Source organism: Ovis aries, chromosome 22, assembly GCF_016772045.2.
Source record: "Ovis aries strain OAR_USU_Benz2616 breed Rambouillet chromosome 22, ARS-UI_Ramb_v3.0, whole genome shotgun sequence".
Taxonomy (NCBI): domain Eukaryota; kingdom Metazoa; phylum Chordata; class Mammalia; order Artiodactyla; family Bovidae; genus Ovis; species Ovis aries.
This window is the reverse complement of record NC_056075.1, coordinates 23,189,935-23,196,706: the sequence shown is the minus strand read 5'-3', so window position 1 is coordinate 23,196,706 and position 6,772 is coordinate 23,189,935.

Below are 6,772 nucleotides of genomic sequence, written 5' to 3'. Positions count from 1 at the left end.
CAGGCCCAATGTTAATTCTGAACATTGAATTTTATTAGGTAAACAGGAGTACTTTTCAAGTACTCTCCCCTGAGTCACTTCTGTGTAGATGAGGAAACCATTATCACCGAAGCCCTGGCAACATGTTTGGGATGAGCAGGGGAGAAACTTCCATTATCTTTGTGGTCATCTTGAACAGATCCTGAAGAAAACTACTCCCATCAGTGCATAAATTTTGTCTTACCTAAAACTTAGCTGTGGTGTTCTTTTTCCTTCCATTTTTTTCCTGAGGATACTTCAGCAAAAAAAAAAAAAAAATTTAATTGAGGTTTGTCTGTTATGCCAGGGAAGAAAAAATATTTGTTCTATGTGAGTTCTTATTTGAAGTGAATCATGGCTAACTACACTAAGAAGATGAAACACTAGAGATACTTTGGTTTTTTGGTTTTGTTTTTTTTCAATGTCCTCTTTATTCATTTGTTAAACTCCAGGAAACCTGGTTCTTTGAAGGTAATTAGTGATGATAGGAACAGTGTCATTTATAATAACAGTCATCACAGCCCCTTACATTTCAAGTCCACTGGGCTTTCAGGTGGACAGGGCACAAGGTCAGTAAAGGAGGTGAGGCATGAACAAGCCAAATTCCCAATCTTGAACACTTCTCACCAACCCTTCATACTGAGTTTCAAATGTAGAGAACCAATCTTTAGTGTAATCTTGAGCCCCTCCCCCTTTTTGATTTGTGAGGTGTGAGGGGGGTGTCTTAGTCCCCTCCTTAATGGGCAGTACTTTGAATGATTGTTGAGGATGTCGAACTTTAAAAATCACTGAAATGTACCTTCTCATTTTTTTTATTATGTCCTCCAACCAAATGGAGAATTTGCATTATTGTTGGAGAATAAGACATCTCTCTCTTTTCAAGACTGAGCGTCGTCGGGAAGGAAGAAACTATCCTCTGCCCTTCCAGGTTCTTCTGGCTGGTCTAAGAATTAAATGAGACAGATTACCAGGAGAAAATCCAATTTAACTTCATATATATAGGAATGCACACACATAAGAGGTCAGAGACTCCACATAAGTGTGACAGAAAGGTAAAAGGAGGTACTTATGCCATCCTGAGCTAAGGAATGAAGTAGGGGGTCTAGGTCTTCCAAGGACAGGAGGGTCATTCTCAGGAGATTAAGAACAGCATATATTTAATAAGTAGGTATTTGTTCTGTCATAAAGATGGGGCCACTAAGATAAATTTTACCTCTGGTAAATACTTTTTCTAGGAAAAATCTCCAATTTAAATTCTTCTAGGTAGTTAAGACAGGAGCAGTGGATTTCTCCTAAATCCACAGGGTCTGTATTGCATTTAGTTCAAAATAATTCTTGTGTTAGAGTAGCCCATTCAGGTATGACCTAAATCAAATCCCTTATGATTATACAGTAGAAATGAGAAATAGATTTAAGGGACTAGAACTGACAGACAGAGTGCCTGATGAACTATGAATGGAGGTTTGTGACATTGTACAGGAGATAGGGATCAAGACCATCCCCATGGAAAAGAAATGCAAAAAAGCAAAATGGCTGTCTGGGGAGGCCTTACAAATAGCTGTGAAAAGAAGAGAGGCGAAAAGCAAAGGAGAAAAGGAAAGATATAAGCATCTGAATGCAGAGTTCCAAAGAATAGGAAAGGGAGATAAGAAAGCCTTCCTCAGTGATCAATGTAAAGAAATAGAGGAAAAAAACAGAATGGGAAAGACTAGAGATCTCTTCAAGAAAATTAGAGATACCAAGGGAAACTTTCATGCAAAGATGGGTTCAATAAAGGACAGAAATGGTATGGACCTAACAGAAGCAGAAGATATAAAGAAGAGGTGGCAAGAATAAACAGAAGAACTGTACAAAATAGATCTTCACAACCAAGATAATCATGATGGTGTGATCACTCACCTAGAGCCAGACATCCTGGAATGTGAAGTCAAGTGGGCCTTAGAAAGCATCACTACAAACAAAGCTAGTGGAAGTGATGGAATTCCAGTGGAGCTGTTTCAAATCCTGAAAGATGATGCTGTGAAAGTGCTGCACCCAATATGCCAGCAAATTTGGAAAACTCAGCAGTGGCCACAGGACTGGAAAAGGTCAGTTTTCATTCCAATCCCAAAGAAAGGCAATGCCAAAGAATGCTGAAACCACCACAGCAATTGCACTCATCTTGCACGCTAGTAAAGTAATGCTCAAAATTCTCCAAGCCAGGCTTCAGCAATACATGAACTGTGAACTTCCAGATGTTCAAGCTGGTTTTAGAAAAGGCAGAGGAACCAGAGATCAAATTGCCAACATCCACTGGATCATGGAAAAAGCAAGAGAGTTCCAGGAAAACATCTATTTCTGCTTTATTGACTATGCCAAAGCCTTTGACAATGTAAATCACAATAAACTGTGGACAATTCTTCAAGAGATGGGAATACCAGACCAGCTGACCTGCCTCTTGAGAAACCTCTTTGCAGATCAGGAAACAACAGTTAGAATTGGACATGGAACAGACTGGTTCCAAATAGGAAAAGGAGTACATCAAGGCTGTATATTGTCATCCTGTTTATTTAACTTATATGCAGAGTACATCATGAGAAACGCTGGGCTGGGCTGGAAGAAGCACAAGCTGGAATCAAGGAAATATCAATAACCTCAGATAGGCAGATGACACCACCCTTATGGCAGAAAGTGTAGAAGAACTAAAAAGCCTCTCCATGAAAGTGAAAGAGGAGAGTGAAAAAGTTGGCTTAAAGCTCAACATTCAGAAAACGAAGATCATGGCATCCGGTCCCATCACTTCATGGGAAATAGATGGGGAAACAGTGGAAACAGTGTCAGACTTTATTTTTTTGGGCTCCAAAATCACTGCAGATTGTGACTGTAGCCATGAAATTAAAAGACGCTTACTTCTTGGAAGGAAAGTTATGACCAACCTAGATAGCATATTGAAAAGCAGAGACATTACTTTGCCGACTAAGGTCCGTTTAGTCAAGGCTACGGTTTTTCCAGTGGTCATGTACGGATGTGAGAGTTGGACTGTGAAGAAAGCTGAGCACTGAAGAATTGATGCTTTTAAACTGTGGTGTTGAAGAAGAATCTTGAGAGTCCCTTGGACTGCAAGGAGATCCAACCAGTCCATTCTAAAGGAGATCAGTCCTGGGTGTTCTTTGGAAGGAATGATGCTAAAGCTGAAACTCCAATACTTTGGCCACCTCATGTGAAGAGTTGACTCATTGGAAAAACCTCTGATGCTGGGAGGGATTGGGGGCAGGAGAAGAAGGGGACGACAGAGGATGAGATGCTGGATGGCATCACCGACTCAATGGACATGAGTTTGGGTGAACTCCAGGAGTTGGTGATGGACATGGAGGCCTGACGTGCTACAGTTCATGGGGCTGCAGAGTCAGACATGACTGAGCAACTGAACTGAACTGAAGAGTAGCCCATTTGGGGATGCTTGTTCTGAACACCTATAGACCAAATTTTATGTTTTTCACTGTGGTCCTAGGAAATTTCTAATTTTTCAAGAGTGGCCCCTTTTTATCACTTTGTCTCCCTTGTGAAATTGTAGCTAAAATGGATAGAAATAATTAATGGGAGAAAGTACGATACTGATTAAAATAGATATTTATTTTTATTATTTTTTTGGATTACTTCCACATTTCATATTTAAATTGTGGTATATGATCTTAGAATTTAAGCTGTGATAACTAATTATCTCCATTATGCTAATCTCCCACTTTTCATCATTGCTTAACTCTTAGAATTTTGATTATTTCTGAAATTTCATCATGTGTAATAAATCCATACTAACTTGCAATATTTGAGGAAGTAGAGAGAAGCCTAAACTAACTAGCTTAAAATCTTAAATACAGTGTTTTTCAAAGAATGTTATATTTTCATTTGTGTGTATATGTATATATAAAAAACATAAAGCACATATTACCTAGCATGAGCCTTAAGGAATTTGCAATTGCCTTAGTCTTGATTTTGCATGTAAATGGAAAACTTCTAAGTGCTTGAGGTTACTTTGAAGGAGTCCTTAATAGTTTAACCAGTAACCCTTAAAGCTTAGGTATACTTTTATTTAGTAAACCTTTTTTATTTTTCTCATAGCTAGGTTGAGAGTCCATTTAGCTCAGCTATGTGAAGTATTACATTATTAAGTAGAATGGAGCTGCTAGGGTATTTTTAGAGAAAATCTACAGTGCTCTCCACATACATGTGCATTTACTTGACTGTTACATCTGCTACACACACTGGCGTATACGTGCACATGTATTACAGTCCCTGAGCACACCATGTATTTGTGGGCAATTTGAGGACATGATCTTTGGGTATAAACTAGACCAAGCTTTCTGAGGGCAGGAAGCATGGCCCTTGGCATTCTTCTTCTGTGTAAACATATCTGCCAAAGACTTTGCTTGGTGTCCATCTTAGTTGGGGGCAGCCTTTATGAGAAGCAGCTCCAGTTCCTTTCTGCCTTTCCGTCTGGGTGCTAATGAATGGGAGGGGAAGCTGTGTTGGGGGAAGGCTGGGAGGCTGAGCTGTGCACAGTGTGCCTTCTTATATGTAGGAGTGTGACTTCTTACCTGTTCCTGATTCTCTTGCTGCCACACCAAAGGCATAGTAGTTAAGACTACAGGCTTTGGTGTCAGCCCTGGATTTGAACCTTGGCACTCTCATTTTCCAGCTGTGGGATCAGTCTTGAACAGATCTAGTTAATCTCTCCAAGCTTCTTTTTCCTGATCTAGAAAACAGAGATCATAATTACCCCTCACCAGATATATATGTACTCTTGGAAGGGATTTTTACACTGACAAACAGGTGATTCTTGCCTTACTATTGAGTAGATCAGTTTATCATCTACCTTACACAATCAGCCTTTCTGAAAAAGCTTGTTTTGACTAAAGGTACAACCAGTCCTCTGCAACCACCAGTTCCACAGCCACAGATTCAACCAACCTCATATAGATGATATTCCTGGGGAAAAAAATTCCAGAAAGTTCTAAAAACCAAAACTTAAATTTGCTGTAGCCCAGTGACTATTTACATAGCATTTACATTGTATTGGGTATTATAAGTAATATAGAGATATTTTAAAGTTTACAAGAGGATGTGAGTAGATTCTATGCAAATACTATGCCAATTTATGTAAGGGACTTGAGCATCTGTGAATTTTGGTATCCAAGGGGATCCTGGAACTGACACCCCATGGATACTGATAGACCACTGTTTGGGGGGATTTTTGTTTTAATTTTGAAAAGGTAGCTTTATTTTTTACAAGTTAATTAAAATGCAAATGTTTTCATAAACTAAGATTTTTCAACAGTCAGATGATAAATGTATAACTGATACCTAAGGATGAAATGGGCTTTGCAGGTTGTTCAGTTGGTAAAGAATCTGCCTGCAGTGTAGAGACCCAAGTTTGATCTCTGGGTTGGGAAGATCCCCTAGAGAAGGAAATGGCAATCCACTCCAGTATTCTTGTCTGGAAAATCCCATGGACAGATACTATCCATGGGGTAGCAAAGAGTTGGACATGCCCATCCAACTAACAAGGATGTAAAGGAAAATGTACCGCCAGACCACACTGTGACTAGGGTTGTTAAATCAGCATTGTTCCTGATAGTGCAGGGTCAAGTTCCCAAAAATAACTTGATTGTCTTAACTGAGCCTGAGAATAGATTCCCCTTTGGCCATATCCTCCTATTTCAATCAGGGTCACAAGACACAAATGCACAAACTGGGTGAAGTCAGATGAGTATGGGAGGCAATGACAGACATCTCTAAACTCTGTGAGGGTCAAAAGCAGTAAGTATTTACTAAACTTTGAACATTGGTAGAAAAATGATCATTAAAAAAAAAAGATTGAGTATTGATGATAGATAGAACCTTGAAAGTGTGAGATCATTCAGGCAGAATGTAGATGGAGAAGGGCCAAAGACAGCTGACTAGGGAAATGTGACATCCATGAGAAGACAAGAGGAACTAGAAGAGAAACAAAAGAATTACCAGGAATCCAGAGCTATGTGGTATTTCATATTAGAAGGTGTAAAGAAGATGAAAATAACTGATAATGCTAATTGAGAGTCTTTACAAGAGAATGTCTGAAAGCACCTACATGTAAAGGGATGAAGTTGTGCTTCCCCAGCGGCTCAGTGGTAAAGAATCCACCTGCAACACAGGAACCATAGGGGATGCTAGTTGCATCCCTGGGGCGGGAAGATCTCCTAGAGCAGGGCATGGCAACCCACTCCTGTATTCTTGCCTGGAGAATCCCATGAACACAGGAGCCTGTTGGTCTACAAACCATAGGGTCGCAGAGTCAGACACCACTGAAGTGACTTAGCATGCACAGAACATTTTCTAACACTATATTAAAAAAACTTAAAATGGATTGGAGACCTAACTGTAAAACTGGAAACCATACAACTCCTAGAAGAAAACATAGGCAGAACATTCTTTGACATAAATTGTAGTAATTTTTTTTAAATCTGTCTCCTAAGGAAAAGCAAATAAAGGCAAAAACAAACAAACAAGACCTAATTAAACTTAAAAGCTTTTACACAGCAAAAGAAACCACCAACAAAACAGAAAGACAACCTACTGAATGGGAGAAAATATTTGCAAAACAATATGACAGATAAGGTATTAATATCTTAAACATATAAACAGTTCATACAACTGAACATAAAAAAAACACAAACAACTCGATTAAAAAATGGGCAAAAGACCTGAATAGACCTTTTTTCCAAAGAAGACATATGGC